We start from the raw sequence: 23,188 nt of genomic DNA, 5'->3' as shown, positions 1-23,188 counted from the left end.
GAGGCTCTGTAATTGTAATTCTGCCCTTGCAGTTCTTGTATTTCCTTATCTGGAATAAAAGTTTATTACGTCTTTTGTTTTTATTCATTAAAGTAAAAGTCCTGAATATAAAAGCAAACAAAATTTTGCGTTCGATGGGATCAAAACACTATCTGGAGGTGACACATCTTTCAAGATTAGGTTTACAAAATGTACTTGCAGGATATTTTAAAAACCAACCAGGATATGTAAAAAACCAGCCACCCTGCTGTAAGATGGGACTCAGTCATTGTTAGGGTTAAGGAATGCTAACATCTAACGATCACTTAAGTCAATAGATAAACTCATATCGATTTCAATTAGCACAATTAGCAAGGCCCTGAAGATTCAGAACAGAAAAGTCTGTTGCTCTGAAAGACCTAAGACATCCCAGCTCATCCCAGCAAAGACAAGGCACAACCTTTGGCAAAGGCGAGGACCGGTGCCTCAGAGAGAGCAGATGAGAGGCTATTTACTCCTACACAGTTTGCGACTAGGCTTGTGGCTGTAACTGCCAGTAATACTACAGGAGACTTGATTCACATGCATTTGAGGATTAAATCTGAAGCGCTTACATGTTGAAGAAGATTCTGAGCTTATTTTTTATTGATACTCACCAAAATGAAGAAGCTATAGACTGCATAGCAAATGAACCCCAGAGATTTAGGAGAGCAAGATGTTGCTTAATAACAGTTCTCCTAAGAATGAAGTTCTTGATATTTGACATTGCTGTTTAGTTTAGCTGTTTTCTATGTATCAACTCTAAGCAATGATATAGCAGAATTAATGTATGCATTTATATATGAATTTATATATAAAGTATTACTAATCGGTAATATTAAATATCAATATTAATAATTAGCTTACTATTAAAATGAATTAGTGTGTGCGTATAAAAGTACATTGATTTCTCAGTAAAAATCTTTCTGTAGTTACTTATTAAGACTCTCATGCATTTCTATTATTCTATGGACATAGGCACTATCATTTTTTGTGAAAGTCCTAGCCTTTTGCAAAAAAATACCTCAAAACAAAAGATTAAAGCATCTAACTTCTCATCCATTCCAGATAGATTTGTATATACAATTCTTTTTGTCAATCTCAATCTTGCTTCAGTCACTTAGGCTGTTTTGTGTTAGAATTAAATAATCATTTTCTAGGCTTTTCTTGTAATGGTATAGGTATGATTCTGACTACATTTTGGTTATGCTGAAGAGATCTAAAGATGCGTTGTATCTATCTTTTGAACTATTAGAACATGAAGTATAGGCAAATCAAAGAGACAGGTGAAGTGAAATTCAGCAGAGAAATGTGTTTCTATTATATGCTAACAGTCCCAATAGAAAAACTAAATATTTTTTAATTGACAAAAGTGTTGACTGGCTTTTACCCCTCTTGCCCTTACAGGGTTCGTAATGTTAAAATTAAGCCTCTGATTCTACAAAACCCCTGTGTGAATTAAGTATATCAGTAATCAAATCAGAACTGCAAAGTCCATTCTACATTCTGAGCATCAGCACTATTTATTTCTTTCAAAACCACCCCATCAGTACAGACTGGCTGAAATCCATAGGGCTGCACAAATTATGGATGCCTTAAATAAGCACGCAGAGGTGTTATTACATAAATGAGGCCTGGCTCAAATGGAATTCCTATTGACTTAGGTTTATGACCATGGAAGTTAAAGCCTGTCACCACTACACTTCTTCCTGAATGCACAAAGCAAGCTAAGTTTTAAAAATAACTAATATACAATTTTCAGTGCATTTTTATAGAACTTTATTTCCTATTTCTTTAAAAGGAGAACACTTCAATATAATTTACAAGTTCTAGAACATATTGATTTCTGAAAGTTGGATTTTTATAGAGGAAGAAACAATTCTAGCTGTACAGAACCATTGATACTGGCATTATAATCTCCTGAGAATCCCCAGTATAAGGGACAAATGTTCTGAATATGCCACTCACAAGAGACATCAATCCTTTCACTCTCTTGATGGTTTTAAACGTCTTACTTTCATTTTGTGTTGCCTTTTGTACTGCCAAATATGCATCATTACATGTAGGCCCTATTATTCATTTCCACCTTTTTTTCACATTCAATTCTTTCATCTCATGTGCTTATTTGCTGTCTTTTTCATTCCTAGTAAATCTCACCTGTCTTGACTTTGCATATGGTATGGCAAGTGCCAGCAACTGCAGTGATTTCTTCATCTCTTCTTCCCTCTGCCTCTGACCTTCTTTACTGATGTTAGCAGGATGTACTTATGTATTTTTAAAATAACTTAAAAAAAAAAATTCAATATTTTTATATTCTCAGAAAAAATATTATATTCTCAAATATTTATGTTCTTTAAAAATTCTATTTTCATTTCTTCCTAGAAGAGAACCACAATGTCAAAGCCTTCTATTAGACAAAGTAATAAATTAACTGCAACACTACATGTTTCAGGCACCATATAGTACATATTAGTTACTGCAAGCTGTAAAAGTATTATTCCTCAACATAAGACAGTGGCCTTGAGCAATTGCTGCTCATGGGCAAGTAATTGCTGCTCATGGGCAAGTAATTTGAGTCCTAGGGGGGTTTTTTTGGTTGGGTTTTTGTTTTTTCATTAACAAAAAGTATTTATTTTTACAAAGCTGATGAAAATTGAAATGTGGGCAATTTTTTGTGGTGTGTTAAATCTTTTTTAAAGAATCATGACCAGATGTGCAAATCATCATGGATGGCTAAAGAAAGTAGGAACAGAACCAACAAACGAGTCTCTGTCTGATCAGCTATGTAGAAATTAAAATGCCGTCACGCTATGCAAGATCAATTGCATTTTATTATTTTGATCAAGCTATCACTTCACCAGATTGAAGGAGAAATTACAGTAACTTCAATTAAATTGAATCCTCATATATGCCTACTGAAAAGACTGCTCTTTTTTCTTCTCTTCTTTCAGTGCTTCTGGCCTCCTGTATATATCCTGACCCTTTAATAGGGTCATTAAAAAAAAATTAATAGAAATCCATGAATTGGGCTTTCAAGTCAGCCAGAGTTATTAATTTCATTAGGTTCTTTAGCAAAGGCTGCACAGCCCCCATAACTTTGCTGTCTTTTTTTACTTACTATTACCAATGACATTTGCAACATATTTCGTTGCAGCTTATGGCAGCTCAGTGTAATGGGGCCCACATCAGGATTACTCAGGTAACTCAGCCTCAGACTGGATAGGATATTCAGTCAAAAGTCTTCAAAGCTAAACATCATTAACTCAGAGCACTGCCCAGCTGATAGGATGCAGTCATTTGAGCTTATCACTGACAATGCACTTCGCATCTTAGCAGAGCTAAAAAAGAGGGCATAGCCAAAAGACAGAGAATTAGGGATGGCTTAAAAAAATTAAAATTTTTTTATGTCTTAGATTTGAAAAATAGACTTTCCCCAATGTGGCTCCAAAACAAACAGCTAATTTCTTGCTTGGGCCTTCATTTTACCTTTATCTCTTTTCCTGCTCTCCTTGTCTTTGTTTAACAGAACCCGAAGCAAATCAATGCATTGATTTTCTGCAAAAGACTGAATTTCTACCTGATGTTTCAGATGCTTTTGAACTGAGAACTGTAGCACTTGATATTTTTTTTTCTTTAGTTTTTCATGTAAATAAATCATAGCATTCTCTGGTGGTCTTAACTGTAAGGGAAAGTAAGCATATCCTTACCTTACAATGACATCAGCCAGCAATCTCAGCCCTCGTGGGTGCATGCCATCAGGTCACATGGACTTGCGTCTGTCCAGTTTGTTTAAGTATTCCCTAACTTGATAACTCAAACAATGGTTAAGTCTTTCTTGCTCTAGACTTTCCCACTGCTCTCAGGGGCCTGGTGTTCCTGAAGGCTGGTCTTACCAGTAAAATCTGAGGCAAGATGACTGAGTACTTTGTTCTTTTCTGCGTCCCCTGACTTGCACCATGCAGCACTGGGCCCTATTTTCCCCAGTCATCTGTTTGTTGATGATACATCAGTAGAAGCCCTTCTTGTTGCCTTTCATGTCCCTTGCCAGATTCAACTATAGATGGGCTTTGGCTTTCCTAACCCCACCCTCCTGGGCTCAGACAGTGTCTCTGTATTCCTCCTGGGTGGCCTGTGCCTGCTTCCACCTCTTGCACACTACCTTTTTATATCTGATTTTTAGTCAGGATCTCCTTGTACTATGTCCTTGTTTTAGTCAGAAGCTCCATGCAAGCCGCTGGCTACTTTTGCTTGAATTCCTGCATGTCAGGATGAACTATTCTTGAGCTTGAAGCCCAGGGTTGTGATCCTGCAATTTGTCTTGTTCCCTCCTCTCAGGATCCTGAACTCCACCATGTCGTGGTCATGGCAGCTAAGGCTGTCCCTAACCTTCAAATCCACAAAAAGACTGTGGAGCTTTCAAAGACCTGACAGGCTCAGGCTACTCCTCCTGTGGAAGAGAGAGACTTAAATGCTGGTACGAATGGCCAATATACAAGAAAAGGCCTAAGGTGTTTTGCAATTATTGTAAAACCATGTTTTTACTTCTTTATCAGTCTCAAGATGCTATCACTCTTGGGACACACTAAGTAGATATAATCTTCAAGAAGATTAAGATAAATTATCTTTCTTGCAGACAAGTGTTCTGGCTACATTATTGAAACTGACAGCTAATTTTCATTTATATGCTTGCTATAAGATGTGCTTATATTTTGATTTTCATTGTGTTGATACTGTTAATAAAAGCTACATTTTTCATTCTCACTTATTTGTGTTTATTTGACCAGAGTTCAGAGTTTAGCTTTAAGACTTCTTACTATTGCATTAAGAATGTCATACCCCACAAGATACAGTGCCCGCTTCTATTATAAAATCATCGTGCCAAATCCAATTAGCAAAGATTTTTTGATGAATTAACCTTGTCATGGCAGAATATACGCTGCACCTGCTGTTCTGCTTTAGCGCCAGACTTTGGCCCTCCTACAGTTAAGTCCTAGGTTGTTTTGCTGATCCCTTTCAGCTCACTTTTTCCTCCTTGTGTTCAGACAACACTACCTCCAGATGTCCAAGATTTTTCTGTCTCATTTATATGTATGATTTGCCTCTTCAGTTTGTTCTTTCATCATTCTCAGTACTCTCTTGTTGCAGAACTCTGCAGCAGATGTTTGATTTTTCCCTTGTACCTTGCTTTATCTCCAAGGAGCATTGCAAATGTTGCTGCTCCAGACAGGGGAGAAAGGCTGATCATTGGAGCCCATGAATGACCAAAACAGAAGGTTATTTAACAATCTAGCTGGGGAAAAAGCATTAACAATTTTCATTTTCATGCTTAAGGGATCTGATCCCTAGGGTAGCATAAATCCCCATTCTGGGGAACTGAAAAGCAGTGTTCTGATATGGTGGTTATTCACACGTTCCCTCCACTTCTGGCAGTTACCTGTGAAGAAAAAGCACACGAGAAAGAAAGCGTTTGCCTTTGCTGCATCTCCCTCACTGCCTGGAGGGACACAGTGTGACAGCGTGAGGAATACAGACTGTGAAGCAGTGCCAGGGTAAATTTAAGAAGTCCATAATGGGCTTCAGGTAGGCTAGAGACCTGAATCGCAGATCTGGCATAACTTGTCATGGCTGACCCTCCTCTGCTAACCTCACCAAATATTTGGTTGTGACATTGTTTCCTGTCTTTGGGTACTAAGGGCGTACAACACCTCCCATCCTCCTCAGTCACCATTGTCCTTGGCCAGAATCCTGGCCTGCAGCATCAAAGGCTGCCTCTTTTGGGGCCATTCCTGGGTGATCTGCTTTTGATGCAAGAGGAGTCACAGCTCTCCTGCTCCACCACCAGCACTAGTGGCATCTGCCTTGAGACCAGAGGCAGGTGTAACCAGTATCCTTTTCCCTCTTGCTGATAGGGGAAGGAAGAGGAGAAAACTTGGACTCGGTTCTGGGATCAGATGCTTTATGATACTGGGCAGCAAACACAGAGGCTTGAAGTGTGGACCATCTGTCATCTCTTCAGCTGACAGCCTGCCATGAAAACAAATCAAAGCATCAGTAGCTGGAGAGTAGGTTTGCATGGCCAGCATCCGTGTCAGATGGACTGTTGTCTTTCAAGTACAAGGAACATGATTGCAGCTAGCACAGCAGGGCCCACATGTCTCCTGACAAAGATCAGCTCTGGCAAAACATTCACCTGGTGTTCACAACTCCCATCTCCTCCTCCTGCTTCCAATATGGCAGTCGCTCCATCTCCGGCCATCCATACTAGTTGGCCCAGACCAGCCTGAGCAGAGTCCAGTGGACCCCTGACATGCAAAGGAGGTGTATGTACAGGGTTCACGCCTGACCCTTAGGCTTGGTGGCATCTCCTGTCTACCTAGGAAAGGAAAAAGGAAACATGGCCTTAGAGGGCAGGGAGGAGAAACCTCTTTCAACAATGACTAGGATCAAAAAATCATTTGCCAGGATTTTGGGCTTCTTTTGGAGCACGGCACAGTGTCCAGACTCTTCACCAGGATGAGATGTACTTCTCCTGCAGGATGAACTCCGGTGTTGGTGCCCTAGGAAGGGCAGCCTGTGGTGATCACAGCAACCTTTGCTGGCCACTCCTGGGTCTGGCCAGACAGCAGCGTTGCACAAGCATGCCCCCAGCAAGTGGGTCCCCCATTTCAATCTTCCCCCATTTCAAAGACACCCTCTGTTCCTGCACCTGAGTTATAAGTATTCCTTTCCTGCTCCCAAGAAATCTGCCTGACAGCAGAGCCCTGGACAAGATCCACCAGGTATGCCCCAAAATGGTGGGGGCAGCACAGCCTGTGGAGTGTGCTCAGTGACCACAGACCATCACTGACAAGCAGCTGGAAGACAGAGCTGCTCAAGAACTGAGGTGGACACCATAAGGTGAAGTGGAAGGGGACCCGTTCCTAGAGTCGAGGGAGGCAGAAAAGACTGAGGAACTTGCAGGGGGGTTGTGGCTAGCACTGGGTGTGGGCGAGGAGCTATCGTCATGAACACTGCTTCACCCAAGTGGCACTATGCAAACCCAGCAGCATTTGTTGCTTTCCAGAGAACCTCTTTGATGTCAGAATCAGTGATACCCCATCCTCTTCCAGGCCAGGAAGTAGAAGAACTTGGGTGCTGTGTCTACCAAGTTTGATCTTGTTTGGGAGATGCATGTACCTAATCAAATTGCTCCTTAATAGTACTGTGCAGGCACTAGGAGGAGGTGTGGGGCCCTTTCGTATGACATAACTGGTTGTTATGCAGCTGTATGCCTCTGCAGCTATTGCTTTTACTGCTGCAGTTGCTATAGGAGACTATCAGATGAAGTGATGAAAGATTTCTCCCCTCGCTCACTATGGCATATTGCCCGGCTTTGTGTATACTGCATACCAAGCATCTGATCCGAGCAAAAATCTATCCCTGCTTTCTTCCTTCTCCCCCGCTGGAAACCATGGAAACCAAGCTGACTTGGTTCTGCCATGGACAAAGAATAGAGGGGTGGCCCAGAGATGAGGCCCTTGTCAGCTCCACTGAGCTAACCCCATTCTTTGCCAGGAATGCTCTCACAACACAGCCTACAGGAAAGAGTTAAGGCTTTCTTTAATCACAGCTGCAACTTGATTATACCAGTATTCTAATTTAAGATACCATTTAAGAATATTCTTTGATATGTCACTTGCTTCTATATACTCACTGTCATCACAACAGGCATCCCCAACCACCAGGTAGTAATATGTGGACTAAGACCACTCAGATCCATTGCACTCTTTGAAGTTTTCAAGGCAATGTTCATTTTTTAAATACCCAGGTGTTGGGCTGAGCCACATATACATCTCCCAGTTGGTCAGGGGGTTGCAAGGCTAGTACTTTCCGACTCATGGAATGATTTGTTGAGCTGAAACATTTTCAGGGTTGCAGATAGAGGCACACAAGTAGTATTCCTGGCTGAAATGAGGGCCCTCCATCTGCCCGGTCAAGAATAAACTAGTTTTGTGGCCTTGCATGCAATTACTGGCCTTAAAGTGAACAGTGCAACTCCCTCCCTTACACGGACTCTGTGTGAGAAGTCATTGAGTGGTCACAGCCTTTTGTGACATCCTCAGTCTCTTTTTCCGCTTCCAGCACATTGGCCCAAGAAGAGGCCTAGCTGAAAAACGGGACCCTAAAAAGGAGCCACTGGATTCCAGGCTAGGTTGCCAATGACCAAAGGCTCTGTATTATCATCCAATCTGTGTATCTGTTGTAGTTTATCAAAGAATTGGGGATCCATGCTGAGCTACACCAGAACGTGGGCCGCAATCTTGATCCTGTGTATGCCCCATCTTAAACCTTTATAATTTTTCATGGTTGCCCATCCATGTGCCATTTATCTCTCCCAGCTGCTGAGCTAACTCTCTTTAGGTGGCAAGAGATAAAACAGCCGGTACCCAAATCTTTCTCCAAACCCTCATTCCTATGGGAGATCTTCACAAAGAGAGGCAATGGTTGCCATCTCCTTGGTGCACATAGCCCTCTGTTGTCCTTTGACTATAATGAGAACTAAGGAGCTCTCCTCCCTTGCATTGACATTCCAGGAAGGAAGAAAAAGAGGTGTTTCTCTACTACAGTGCTAAGGCTGTGTTTGATGTGGCCCTAGGTGAAGTATAAACATGGAAGAGAGGATGCAGTGTCAAGGTCAGCTGGGATAGGGCTGAAAGGCTGTCAGAGTGAAGATGATGGAGTGGCATGGCATTGTCCATACTGCCTACTCGGATTGTTCCCACATCCAGACCATGCCCAGGCATAGCTGATGAGTGTGCCAGCTGGAGCAGCTACACACCTACCACAGGGGCTTATTAAATGTTAACCAGCCTGGAGAGTCCTGTATCACTATTAGATTATGTGCTTGGCACTATTTAATTCATGTTATGTCAATACACCTAACCCTAGAGTCCATGGAGTATGTTAACATTCTGGCCAGAAGATTACAAAAGAGACAGTAGAGTGGTTCTACTACGCAAACAAATTTTCACACAGAGATAGAATGAAAATGCTATGCAATTATCCTACATAATACAAAGAGTGACTTCATAAGTGGTATACAAATGTTTGCACTGTTGAAGCAAAAACACATAGCAGCAGTGTCCTGTTCTTGGTCACAGTAATCCTAGCTGAAAGAAACAATTATTTTTTGGAAAAGGAAGCAGATAAGGGCGCGTCAAAGAGCAGCAATGGCTGGCTGCTGCCTAAAGGACAGACAGCCAAGAATCAAAAGCAATAGCGCAGATGACAGGGCAGGGCTCTCACCAGCCAGAGCCCAGTCCCACGGTACCTAAGCAAGGCAAGCAGAGCAGGCCCAGTGACAGTGGCTGGGTTCAACCAAGGGTCCAGATCCTCAGACAAGTTCATGGTGATGAGGCAGGTCCCAGGTCAAGCCAGGAGGTTAGTCTGCAGAACAGGGTCTGGATCAATGGGGGCTAGGGCTGAAGTAAAGACCAGCACTCCAATGACTTAGTTCAGGCAGGGACTGACATACAGGGCTGAGCTTAAACAGAGCTCCTGGGTCTTGGGGCAGGGTGATTAGATGGAGGTCCCAGGTAGCACTGGGTCAGGGCTGTTGAGGCTTATTAGTAGCCCCAGAACCGAGACAGGGCAGACTGTGCCTAGACAGCAAGTACACAAGCAGAGAGCAGGCAGAAACCACACAGTCTGCACAAAGACAGAGTCATCCACAGTCCAAAGGGCTTCAAAAGGAGGACAAAGATGTCCAGAAGAAACAGCAACAAGATTTCCCTGTGGAAATTGGTCAAAAGATAGTATGGGAAAGGAATATTACATTGAACCCTGACAAGTGTTTCTACCAGTGAATTAAATATGCCTGGTAACATTCCCAGGCACTGAGGACAACTGGCATGGGATGGCCTGTGTCTATGCTTGTAAGCTGCCTTGGCTTTTCAGTATCCAACCACATCCAGCTCAGGAAATTCCCCATGCAGGATATAGAAGGCAGGACAGTACTCTGGGCATTTCTGGAGCGTTGGCTGTCTAGCAGGGGGAGAGCTATTTTTCCTGTCCCAAAGGTGTCAAGTGTCAAGAAAGTAGTTGGTAGTAGGACACTAGCCAAAAGACACTTGGATCTCCAGGCCAGGAGAGTGCCTGCCCACCAGAGTGACTTACCATTCTGCGCTTCAGAAGTGGGACACGTTATGAGTTGTGGGAGCAGTCAGAGCTCTCTCTCTCACTCTGCCTGAGCTCTTGCAAAAGCCTCCGCAGCATGCGTGCTAACAAATCCTGAGCTACCATGGGCTGACAGCAGAGTTCATTCTGGGACATCCTCAGCCTCAGTTTTGCTACTATCCAAGCGGAGTCTTTGGGCTGTGGAGTGCTACCCACCCAGGCTGTGATTGCTTTCTTGCCAAGGAGAGACCTCAAAGCCTGAGAACAGATCATAGAAAACACAGAATAATTTTTCACTTTTCCGAGGCCACTTAGGATTTTCCATAACTACATCATCCCCTTCTGTTATCTATTTTTTTCAGGCTGAAAAATTCCACATAATTTCTGCTCAGTAGAAGCCAATATACTCTGATCACTCCTGTTTCTTCCTGTGTACCTTTAAGTTATGACTCATCTTTTTAAGACTGTGCAGTCAAAACCGTACACAGTATTCTGGGATGGACTGTGAATTTGCACGGTAGCATAATGTTTTTGGTTTTGTTCTCTAATTCCTAATTTACTTTTTTTTTTGTCTTCCTTGAGCACTAGTGTTCACCAAGAACAATTGTCAATAGCTCCAAGATTCCTTTCAGGAGTAGCAATAGCTCATCATTATACATGGGCAGTCAGGGTTGCTTCCTGCTGCCTTTCCTGCAGCTTTGTGATTAGTAACATTGAACTTCTTCTGTTTTATCACACAGTCCTTTCAAATTCTAAGATCTTTTTCAAATCTTTGTGATCAGCTTTAGTTTTGTCTACTTCGAATAATTTTGACTTCTCATTATTCAACAACTTTTCTAGACAATTTATGAATATATTGAGCATGCATCCCAGGGGATATTCCTGTTCATACAGGAGATCTGTTGTGAGAACTAGCCATTTAGCTTCATCCTTTCTTTTCTCTCTCTTAATGAGCAATTTATTTTTTTTGATGAGAGCACTTTTGATGAGACACCTTGACTGGATATTTTTTTAAAAATCCAAGTATACTTATCCACTTCCTTGTTCACTGCCTAAAAAAAAGATCATCAATTTGTGAGGGACAACTTATCTCTACAAAAACTGTGTTGACTTTTGCTTGTTTAATAATTAATCACAGATCTATTCGTTCTTTCTTTCATTCCATTTTCACTCAATTTTCTTTGCATGAAAGACAGATTTCCTGGCTTGTAGTGCCCAGGAGCACTTTTCAAAATTTTGCATGACATTTACCACTTTCTATTTCTCTGGTAGCAAAGTAGATTTAAGCAATAGATTACACACTACACTTAGCTGCTTGGCAATCTGTTTTACAATCTGGCCACAACCCACTGATCCTGAAAATTTTTTACTATTTTTCACTCTTCTTTGTATTTTCTAAGATGTTTGTCTTTTCTCACCTTTCCAAGGGAAAACGTATTTGGGTTCCCAGTTTCTCAAGCCCTTTGTGCTTGTTGAGAGTGATAAAGAAACATGAAAATAGACCATGAAAACTCATGGTTCATAAAAATCTACATGTGTGAAGAGGATTCCAGGAAGAGTTTGACCCACCTCTTCCATTTAGTTTTGTTTTGATCCACATTGCTATGTAACCCTTTCTACCAGCTATTGATGGTAACGAAAAGAGCTGGTTTCAATACACAATGAATGATATTAGGTAGTCTGTCCCTTTCCAAGCAGAATTTTAAAACTAATCAAGACATATGGCTTTTCTGTCAGAGCTTTCTACAAAATTCCAGTTAGTTTTTAAACTTCATATTGTATTGTATTCTGCCTTTTAAATATATAGATATAGGGGTAGAGTAGCATATAGATATAAGGGTAGAGTATGTATATATATATAAAGATATACCTCTAAATATATAGATAACTGATCAGGAAACTAGTTTTGCTATAACATTAAAAAAGTGTTTCTCCCTGCTTTTTGGTTATGATGTCTGCTATATAAAAAAGTGATCAGTTAACAAAAGAGTTACAACAAGATCTCTTGATCCTTGAAAAGGTTTATCTGGAAAAAAATGGAGACATACTGTAAACTTCCATTAATCTAAATTACACAGGTTTAATCAAATTACTGTATATATGGGCTTCTGATTAAAGCTAATGTAAACACAGCAATTTCAACCATGTGTCTTCTGTTACATTATTAAGAGGAGCACAACTTTTACAAATTTACTACTTCCTAGAATACAAGAGCAGCCTACCTGGGGATTTTTTGAGACATCTAGGTGAGTCTAGTATTATGAAGTGCTCTTTCAAAGTTGATAAGGAGGACTTTACAGGGAAGTTGCCACTAACTCCATCACGCCACTGCAAATGTCTCTTTTGAACACAGAATGTGCATACTTGAAAAGTGATTTAGTCTTTGGTATTACAGTCACTCTTTGGAAAGTTTGAATTCCTTCACTAAAAACACATTGCTTGATCATATTCTCATGCTGATCGCTTTGGGTTTGGTTTGTCTTTTAGGTGGACAACAGTATACAGGATTCTATAAAACAGTAATTGCAAAAAATGCTTAATTGCTATGAAAATTCAGTAGGTTTCCTAGGACAACTATACAGACTGTTTTTTTCTGGTCACAGACTTATAGTAGCATTTGTGTTTCAAGGGACATCCTGAAGTCATCTGGTGCTTTGCCCCAGTTGAAATCAGGACTAACTTCTAAGTTAATCAGTTTGTTTAGGGCTTGGAACATGTCCTCTTTTTTTCCCTGTCAAAGAATTCTGAGCGATTTTTAATATTTATAGCCTGCGACCAGAATTTTTAAATGCCCCAGAAATAACAGGTTGAGACAGCTAAGAAAAGTGCCCTTTAGTGCCCAAAGGAACACAGCAACAGGTACTGGTAATTCATAGGAAAGAATCCAAGAGGGGGCCATCATTTCAAATACAATCAATCAGGAATGCAATTTTAAAATATTTGCATGTAAATGCAAAGAAACTGGACATGGAGCCAGAAAGGCCTAGGTGAGATGGAGTTTGAAGGTAAGAGGACTGTATGGGAAGGGTAGGTGGGAGCAGGGAGAGGAATTGGGTTGGGAGTAGTATGAGGAGTATCGGCTGACTTGATGAAAAGGATATAATTACAGGGTGGGGGCTGGTGGACTGGAGGTGCTTTCAGACAAGAAGGCTTGAGGAGCATGAATTCCGTTTGAGGAGTTTGTGGATGCTCAGAAGCAGGAAAGTTAAAGGACTTCAAGCTCTGACAGACAAAATGAAAGATGAAGGTTCCCAAGTAGGAATTTTTAGGAACATCCCTGCACCCTAGCTGAACCATTGAGAGGATTTTTGGGTGTGCTCCATCTTTCCTTGTCCTGTGTTCGGCATATCTGACGTAAGACTGCTTTCTCATTTGGCTTGTTCTGTTTCAATTCTGCAGAGTTAGCATGGAATGACATTGCCACATGAACATGTTTCTACTTCAGTCTTAATGCTAAAAAAGTAAAAAAGGTTGGGAAAATTGGGAAAAAGATAGATGACAAGCCTTTTTAAAATATTCTGCTGCTTTTGGTTATGAATCACAAAAAAATCTTGTGAACATTCCTTTTAATCCCGGATTATTGGAAAGAGAGATAGCAAGTCATGTTTTATTCCCAGATATTCAGGTCAATGATTCATACATGCTGGTTTTACAGCAGTAAAATACTGCTTTGAATTCCTTGTAGACTTTCTGCTTTTGTCTAACACCACAAATTCTTTATTGTAAAACTTACTGGTATATTTTTTTTCCTTTTCTGATTTTGTGCAAATGGTTTCTTCACTTCATTCCTCAGTGTCCTAATTTGTAGAAAGGAGGTCTACATCAGAAGGTCTACATTCATCTCACGCTGTGGGCTAAGTCACTATGCCTTACAAGTCCTTCAGACACTCCAGTAGGGACCTCCAGAGGGAAATTTATAAAATAAGTTAGGGCACAAGTTTGATTGGCACACTCTGCTCTTCAAGGGAATTTAACATCTCATCATATTCACGTTTTTGTTGAGAAAGGGGTATTATGAGAATAGATTGTTTCCATCATAAACAGAAAGTGTTGGTAGAATTTTGTCTTTATTTGAACTGTGCTAACATAATTTCAGGCAAGTTCCTCTTTCTTTTTAATTAAATTCTTAGGTGTCCTATGATACGCATCATCAAGTCTGTCTGTTCTTATTGGTGTACTGAAAACCTAGGAGTAAACGATAACTAGAAAATAGGGTAAAGATGAGTAATCCTTGAGCCTAAGCTGTAAACAGACCCCTAGCTACTCAGGTGTAACTCCCATCATATAGGTTCATCTTGAGTGTAGGAAGTAATGAGCTATGAAAGCTCCTGGGTCCAGAATCACTGGCACACTAGATGGGCACCAGCCCACAGTGGAGCAGTGGGAGCTGTTTTCCCAGCTGAAGTGTTTCAGCTTTGCAAACATGTGAGTGGAGAATACTTAGGCCTAAGAACTGAGTTGCACTACAGGTAGGTTAATAAATAGACTGCTCGCTTAGATGGAAAGGTCACAGTGACCTTGTTTATTAAAGAAGATATTTTATATTGTTATTACTTGTGAATATATGGGGTTGTTCTTTTTGGCTGGCAATGGCGTGCAGGTTAAGTTATAATAATAATGTAACCATGGTAATGAAATAATAAGTGCTAATGTGAGCTTAATGAAAATGCTTTGGTTAACTAATTTTACTGAATGTATTAACTAAGGGCTCAATAAAACTAATGGTGCAGCTCTTTCTGTCTTTTCCTAATATAGTGTTTCCAGAAAACAAACTCCTCTGCTTCCACTGGGGTAAGTCAAGATGAAGGAGGCAGGCTACTGCTTTGATATTAACAATAAAGGCTGTGTTGCAGAGTGTTTTAGTTTAGGTCAGGAGGGTCCTTCTCAAGCAACTGTCCTGATCATCCCGATTTCCCTGCCGCGGTACACATTGTGGAGTGGTGTCACAGTATGAGGACCGGATTCCTTCGGGATGAAGCTAAACTAAGAGATGTGTTTCAGCAGCACATCTAATGTGCTCCAACTCCACATGACCATTCAATCCATGAGACCAGGCCAAGGCCTGATCAAAATAAAGCTCCCTGAAACATATCTAGTCTGGACATTGGTTTCTCAGCACTACGTGTTTCACTCTACATATCTGTACTATTCTTTAATGCAGATGTAGTCAAATGATGTTAACTCTGTTTCTTGATATCTACTTAAGTAAGCCTTTGACTTTCTGCAATAATTTTAATGTTAGATCAGAAGTTGAACCTAACAAGAGTCACAAGTGTGAAGCCAATCCTACCCATTTATAATAAAGTCTGATGGTTGACATAACCACAGGGGTCTTCAATATAATCTTGACTGTTTTTAACTCTCTAGTCCCAGAGATTTCTTTCCTGTATAGCTTTGAGGTCTGTTGTTGGTGTCTTATATATCTCAGCCTTATGCAGATTTTTCCATGTGGATTGTATGGTGGAAAAGTTATCCATGCCCCGTAGAAGAGAGTACAAAGCAGGAGGTGCAGTATTGTAGTTTACTTTTTGGCACTACTTATACAGAAGGTAAGAATGGGAAAAAAGGCATTGTAGAGAGAAGAGAAAGTGTTTAGTGCAGAAAATAGAAACAAACAAAATTCAAGGAGTGCTTGCTCCAGTGTAATTTGAGCACAGATACCTCATAGTCATGAGCTAAAATGATTCCATGGTTCATGGGAATGGGATCATTGGGGTATCCCCAACCTTGACATATTAATGTTGCATCAAATGGATATGGGTATATCTTAAGTTATACCTCCTGTAGAAGCTCAAAAAAAGAAAAAAAAGCACCAAACCACTGAAGGAAAAGCCAAGAGCAGAAATAGTGCTTTCATTAGAGGCATGGCTGTAGGGGTTTGCAGAACATTGGGCTGCGTGTTCACCATTTGATTTGGAATGACAGAATTTGGACAACACCTACAGCTGCTATGATGCTATGTAATCTGATGAATCACCGCTGCATATAAGCACTGACGCCCTGCTGACTGAGACTGATTGTAGAATTTTGAATCCACAATTAAATTATGACTTAAAATCATTATATCAGACAATGCAAAGGAAAGCTTTTGCTCTTTTTAATCTTCAGATATTAAAATTTTATGTGGCCATTCACATGGAATATAGTGATATGACTTAAGAACTGGTACAAAACCCACCATTTGTTCCTGATCTTAGAAGTCATTTAAGCCATAGCATTTCCTCCCTTATGAATGCAAATAGTCTTTATTGATTCTATTATCATAAAACATTTACCTCTTTATGCTGTAGTGTGAGATTTTTCAGATGAAGAGCTCAAATCTTTAAGTAATTTATACTATCATCTTCCTCATGTCCTCAAGAGAAACACAGGTGAAGAGGTAGGACAAATAATATTGATTAATATTGAAGTTAATAATGTAATTTTTTACATCTGTGTTTTATGCCCATCTATCATCTTCTTTTAATCCGTTGCCTCATTTTTAATTTACCAATTCCTCCATTCACACTCCATTTCTCATCTCTTCTTCTCCTAACTGTTTAGCTCCAGACTTCCCAACAGGTTACTCACGTGGAGCAATTGGGTAGGACCGGGGCTCGCACTGGCTTGTTGTGTCATTCTTTGCCCTTCCAGGTCAATTCTTAATTCTTATACCTACTTTAAACCAGTATGGGAACAAAGGTTGTACTCACATCCTTAAGGAAGCATGTGCTGTTAGCTTAGTGGTAGCCTGATTTGAAGACACACAAACATCAGGGAGCTCTCCTCACTCCGTTGTATGTCAGAAGCCTTATACAACAGGAGAGAAGCAGCAAAAAAAAAGTCTCATAAGGAACTGCAGAAATCACTGATATTTCAGGATCTGGAAACTAAAGAACTAGGTAAAGGGTAAAGTGGGTAATAACTGGCTGAATACTACGCTGATAAATGCAGGTTGCATATATCAGTAACTGCAAAGCATTAAAAAAAGCTATATATTTAAAATGGAAGCACTTAAATGCAGGGCTGAAAGGAGAACAAATCTCTTTTCAAAAGACAAAAACATCTTCCATCTCCTTTCATTTGGACAGTAATGCACTAATAGCAGAGTGAAATAGATTCAAGCTTCCAATATGAGACAGTTCATTATTATGACAAAGAAGGAGAAAAATTGGAGATAATTCAAGAGATGAGCAAGAGAAAGCATTAAAAATCTAAAGGGGCGACAGAAAAGTTTGAAGTTAAATACAGCTTAGCTCAGTGATGCTTGAGCATAACAGCTCTCTACAAACTTAGTAACTGATGGACTGGGGGACTGGAATGGGGATCACAGGACAATATTGGGAAAAAACTCCCATATGACATCTTTTATGTGAGAATGACTCTCCCCCTAAAGAAAGTTTATAGAAAAAGTGAAGAACAAAAATGTGATCCAACATTGCTATAAAGTCTTGTGGTGCCACAAGACAGAGAGTAATGTCCTTTAGCTTAAACAGAGCCTAAACCATACCGGTCTGGACTGCAGAGATGAGTCATGATCTAAGGTTGGCCCTTGAAGAAGAAGAGATGGGGCTGCAATTTCTGTCCCAGAATCCTCATCCATGGAAACCCACCAGGCTCCGTACACTCTCCAGCCCTGTTCTACCTGCACACAAAGTTGGCCTTAAAGACCATATACAGAGGTTGTGAATGATCAGGCTAAACTAAATTGTATATAATCTACCCTAGAAAGTTGTTCTGCCCTCCTTCATCCACCCAGGCAGAAACTGAGACAAGAAGATTATTAGAGTTCAGGATGACTTTATGATGCTGAAATAACAAAGCTTCATCAAGGGGCTCAGGAAATATATTTACAAAAATAAATATTTATGTTAGGCTACCTGACAGGAGGCTAATCAAATTTAGCACAAAGACCCAGTTTTCAAAGGAATAATGCACCAAGACTACAGCACAGCTCAGACTACAGCAGAAGACGGGCACTCTGACAGCACAAGGATGGCAGCACCATTACAGAACATGGGTTGTGCCTTTTGTCATCCTCATATTCCAACAGGAAGACAGACTGCAGCATGAGGAAATAAAAGAAAATAGGCAGCCACCTTCTCTGAGATTTACAGAGGATGAAGCAGGCAATATTAGGAGGTGAAAGATAAAGCCTAGGAGTCAAATAAATATTGATTCCTGAAAGATGTGAAAGATCTACCTAAAAGTCACTTCATTGTCATCAATTAAAATGAAGCCAGAAGATGCAGTGAGGACTTAAGTCACATGTTGTGTTCCTTGTTGCATACAGGTGATCATGGCCAGACCCCTTAGACACATGTTTTTGTGCTTGCATGTTGGTGTGAAAGCATGATGGAGTTGAGTCAATACTTAGAAATCTAAATCTAAATCTTCCTCTTCCATATGATCTCATCTGAAATTTATTGCATTAATTCCTACATGACAAATGGGAGAGGAGAGCCCCACTGTACCTCCACGTAAAAAAAAAAAGAAAGAAATTAAAAATCTACCTCCAGAAATCCACAAGACATTTTGATGCTGGCCTTAAAAAGTTCTAGAAAGAATTTCAGCTGGCCTGAGTATGTCTGCTTTGCAAAAGCTGCAGCTGACAGCTTCTGCATGGTGGGTGTGCAGGGTGTTGGTTAACACATACTTGATGTTCAGACTGATGGTGTTTTTCCTCAATGGAAGAAATCTTGGGCTGCCCGCATAACATCAAGATTCCTGTGATCCTCAGATTCCATACTTTCCATACTTACTCATGGCTTTTCATCTTCTTCCCATTTGCTAACAGAGTTTATCAAATCATCTGAAAATAACCATATTTTCTGATGTCTGGAAATTAGCAAAAGGATACCCTTCCACAGAAAAAATGAATAAGAAGTTGCCAAGCAATCCTTTGTACACAAGTTGCAAGCAACTACTATACCACATAGTATTTCTGAGCATGGCAGAACAGCAGACAACATCCACAGCACATTCTTATTTTCTTTTTTTTTTTTTAAGTTCAGTGTTACCACACTTTTTAAGTTCCAAAAGTAAAACAGAGAACAGGTGTTACATCTGATATACATCTGTTTTCTAAAACAGCTGGGGACAAATCCTTTTCTGTGGTAACCAACCTTTCTGGTTAGGTATTTAAAGGCTATTTTTCTCATTTTCCCCTGTTTTTTCTTCTGCATGGTCGATATACTTGGTGCCTCTCTTTTTCTAACATCATTTTTCCCAGCCGCACTACAGCTGGGGAGAACCAGCTCTTTTTATACAGTCAAAACAGATTTCTTTACCCCTTCAGTTTGTAGCATTCAGAATAATCCCTTTGACTCTCATCCAGGTCTCCTGCCCCTCCAAGTTGCGAATTTTTGGTCATGTGAACACAAACATGATGTGCTGGTGACACCCGCTGCTAGCATAGGGGTGTCTCTTAAAATACGGATCTGAGGAAGGTTCCACTAACCCTCTAATTCAGAAACACCACAGAAGCTGATCCAGGTTTGTATAATTCTAAACAAATATAAGCAGTGGAAAATAGCCTCCTAAAACACACATATTTCTGACAAATGTGTAACAGTCTTTGGCACACTTCCAAGATACATGCCATTTCACCACTGATTAAATCAGAGGATGAAACTAGTTGTTCTGTGAGGAGAGGAGAGAGTAAAAAAAAATCAGGATCTCTCCCAGCACTGAGATGGTAAAGATTTGTTCTTTGACTAAGTTTACCGCACAGATTTAATAACGTTTTTGCAATTTGCTCATCAGGCAAAGTTCATCCAGTACTATGTGCTGTAATAAGGATAAGTACAGGATTGTTCCTGTACTATGTGCTACTATTCTGTACTTACCCTGTGCCATGTAAATGCACACCTCGTTTTTGGTGGAGCTTCTCTTTTCCCCTATCATCTCAAGCCCTGTGCCATATAGAAAATCCCAAGCCGTCTTTTTCCTGTCTGAGATGTAATTTTACGCAGTCAGAAAAAGGAAGGATAGCTTTCTCTCCAAAACGACAAGCGGTGCTGACTATGCTCACACTTCTCCCCCTTTATACACAGCATGATCTGTTTCCCAATGCACTAAGCCTCTCCAGGCAGCGTGGCTGTACATCTCCTCCTGCCAGCTTTCCCCATCCGAGCAGCAACAGAGGGACATAGCCGTGAGAGCTGAGATACATTTAGCAAAGCTCTCTACCCAGCTCCAGCACAGCCTTCCTGTCGTATCCCCAACTGGTCCTGCAGTGAACTTCCATCTAATTAAGATTCTCAATCTTGGTCTATATCTGGTAATAAAGAAAATAGTATCTTTTTTCTCATTAGGCATTCCACTATGTTTCACAATAACTGGAACAAAAATCTTGGAAAAACAGTCATTATATTCAAAGGTGTCCTGTCAATAACTGTGTAACTACGAAAGAGTAAGAGCCCTCTTTTAATTCCCCTCCCATGATCTATGACAAACCTCAAGGTCTCTTTTGCAAGATGTCTGTCCACCATGGTATCACTGGGACTGGATACCTCTGACTACAATAGCTGTCTGGAGGTAGAAACACTACGTCTTGTGCCTTAGTAACACAAACCTGTATATAGCCGTGCAGCTGTCAGGGTTACAAACTGGGAAAGACTTGTACACCATTTTGCTTTCTCCCTTCTATTCCCTCTTTGTGACAGTGGGATGCTCTGCCATCTCTTTCCCATAGATCGTTCAGGTTGACCTTAAAATTTTAGCATCTCACCAGCAATGAGGGTAAACATTTCTTCTGAAGGGGAAAAAACAGTTGTGTTCTGATGATTTTTGAATAAAACTCCAGCTTGTCCCTGGACTTCATTCCATCAAAGTCTTCTGTAAAGGTCAATAAAATGCATATTTTTAAGCATATTATAAAAAAGAGGAAAAAAACCAAGGAACTACTCTTTAGAGCACTTAAACCCTATAGCCTGGTGGAGTTTGTTAAATCTTATACTAAACAAAAATGCAAAGAAACTTAATCCAGGAGCTTCACTTTTACACACATCAGATCCTGAGTGATAAGATTTACCTTTGGCTTCAGCAGCTACTCGTTACAAAATAGCCCTTGCAACCTTTGAAAATGTTTCTATGGAGATGTTTCTGGCACCCCCACTTTTTGTGCCAATAGGTCTCTTAACAGAGGCTTTTCTTTACTCTTAAGTTCTCAAGGTTTCTCCAGCTCCAGGCTCATCTCAGAACTGTATTTGGTTACATGTCTTCCTGTCTCAAACATGCATTCAGAATCATTACAAAAGTTATTTTCTTGAGTCTTCCAGGTCTGTAATTTGGAGACTGACACACAAACGATTATTCATGCCAAAGAGCAGAAAATAACAATCATTACATTGCTTTCTTTTGCCTTTGTGATTCCTGCCCGTGTAAGAGTGGCAATAGCACACCAAGCTGTAAATTGGCACTCTGCATAGTTCTTACTGATCCACAGCTGCGGGTGTGTTTAAGTGCTTTTTTAAACAAATATACTACAATTAGGCCAATTCAAAGACCTCTCACCAGAAGTTGTCTGCACATATTGCACTCAAATAAAAAAACCAGAAACCAGCAAGAGGGCTATGACCACCTGATGTCTAGCCAGAAATTTCTCTCTCTGGCAAGTTATTCACATCCAGAACACCATGGTAACTGTCAACCCGTAGCAAGGCAAAACACATCCGAATACACTGGAGTGTCATGCATTTTGAAAACATCCCAGACTTCTTCTCATTGCCTGGAACCCCCCAAGTAATAACTGGCAAATGTTTTTCAAAAATCATCACATCATTTAGCAGTATCTCCTTTTGATCAGACCATCTTATACCTCGGGTTTTGCCCCTGCTCACAGTTTTGCATCTGTGCAGTCCCCAGTGGACATGAAGTCAACTGCAGAACAGGTTATTGCCTGCATCGTTCACACCTAAAATTATAACTCTGCATGCCCACAGCCCGTGTTCTTTAACCACATGCCCATTGCATCTGCGTGTGTTTGCTATAGGAACCACAAAGGGAAAACATGTATTTTGGACGTAGGGGACGCAGGGCAATCCGCCCTCCTGGCCTGTGAGGGCAGAGCCCCTGGGTATTTCTCCAGCCCCAGCCAGCAGTGCCAGGCTGTGGTGGTTCCCTGGTTATAGGTGGAGCCCACAGCAAGATCAGGTGTATGTTCTCAATATACACACAGACATCCCCCCCAACCCCAAAACCTTTCACATAACTCCCACTTACCTGCCTGTAAAAGCCAGCCGTCCCTCACAGTGCTATCTGTACCTTTTGTCCGCTTCTTGCTCTGATACTTGTTATATCCAGAAAATTCTCATGTCATGTTCAGCAGTTTATCATGTTCAGTTCAGTTACTTTCAGCTCAGGCCAGGGCCCTAGCATTTGCGTGCATACTTAGGCGGAATGGTAGAAATTACTGAACCGATTTAAAAAGTAGTCATCGGCGGATGGATAATCCCAACTCATTGGCTTGGAATGCAAAGTATCAATCACGTCACACTCCTGCAAACTTTCCCACATGTCCTTCCACTCCACCCCCCCCCAAAAGGACTAGCAAGGACTCCTGAAGAACCTGACACATCCTAATGGATAAAGACCTCAGAAGCCTAGTCATCAGACACACACTGTGGATTAACAAAGCAAAATGCCTTTGAGTATATTCTCCCTTCTTAAAACCCAGTATGTCTTGAATCCATCACATTCATGTCACACACATTCTGGGCAGAGCCCTTTTTGACCTTAGGTTTACTAATCAAATAGAAACTCACATTTCCCCTTTTACAGCTCTGTCCCCAACCATTATGCTATAGACTCAGTCCAGGGTATAAATACTAACGAGGGACAATGGAAAGCATAACACAGATACCAAAATCATGTGGACATAGACTGAAAATCCAAAGTTTATACCTAGCTAACTGAGATTCTGCAAACAGTTATCTAATGGAAATAATGACAGATTAAACAAAGGTGCTTTGAACTGGAGAAGCTCCAGACAGATTCCAGGTCTGCTTGAGAGAAAGCTCCCAGTTCCACCAGT

At 40.7% G+C, this 23,188-nt stretch overlaps 1 long non-coding RNA gene across 2 annotated transcripts; it reads right to left on the bottom strand.

The window, feature by feature from the left end:
* Positions 1-1,414: 1,414 nt before the first annotated feature.
* On the bottom strand, positions 1,415-22,538 carry LOC140646983 (uncharacterized). 2 transcript variants are annotated; one of them, XR_012040624.1, is made up of 5 exons: positions 22,378-22,538; positions 20,885-20,991; positions 6,209-6,391; positions 3,726-6,042; positions 1,415-2,302 (listed from the first exon to the last, which is right to left on the bottom strand). It is a non-coding gene; the product is annotated as an uncharacterized lncRNA (long non-coding RNA). The 2 variants fall into 2 exon arrangements; XR_012040625.1 differs by having other exon boundaries at positions 3,726-5,452.
* Positions 22,539-23,188: the final 650 nt, after the last annotated feature.

Source organism: Ciconia boyciana, chromosome 2 (assembly GCF_034638445.1).
Source record: "Ciconia boyciana chromosome 2, ASM3463844v1, whole genome shotgun sequence".
NCBI lineage: Eukaryota > Metazoa > Chordata > Aves > Ciconiiformes > Ciconiidae > Ciconia > Ciconia boyciana.
This window is presented reverse-complemented; position numbering and strand designations above follow the sequence as displayed.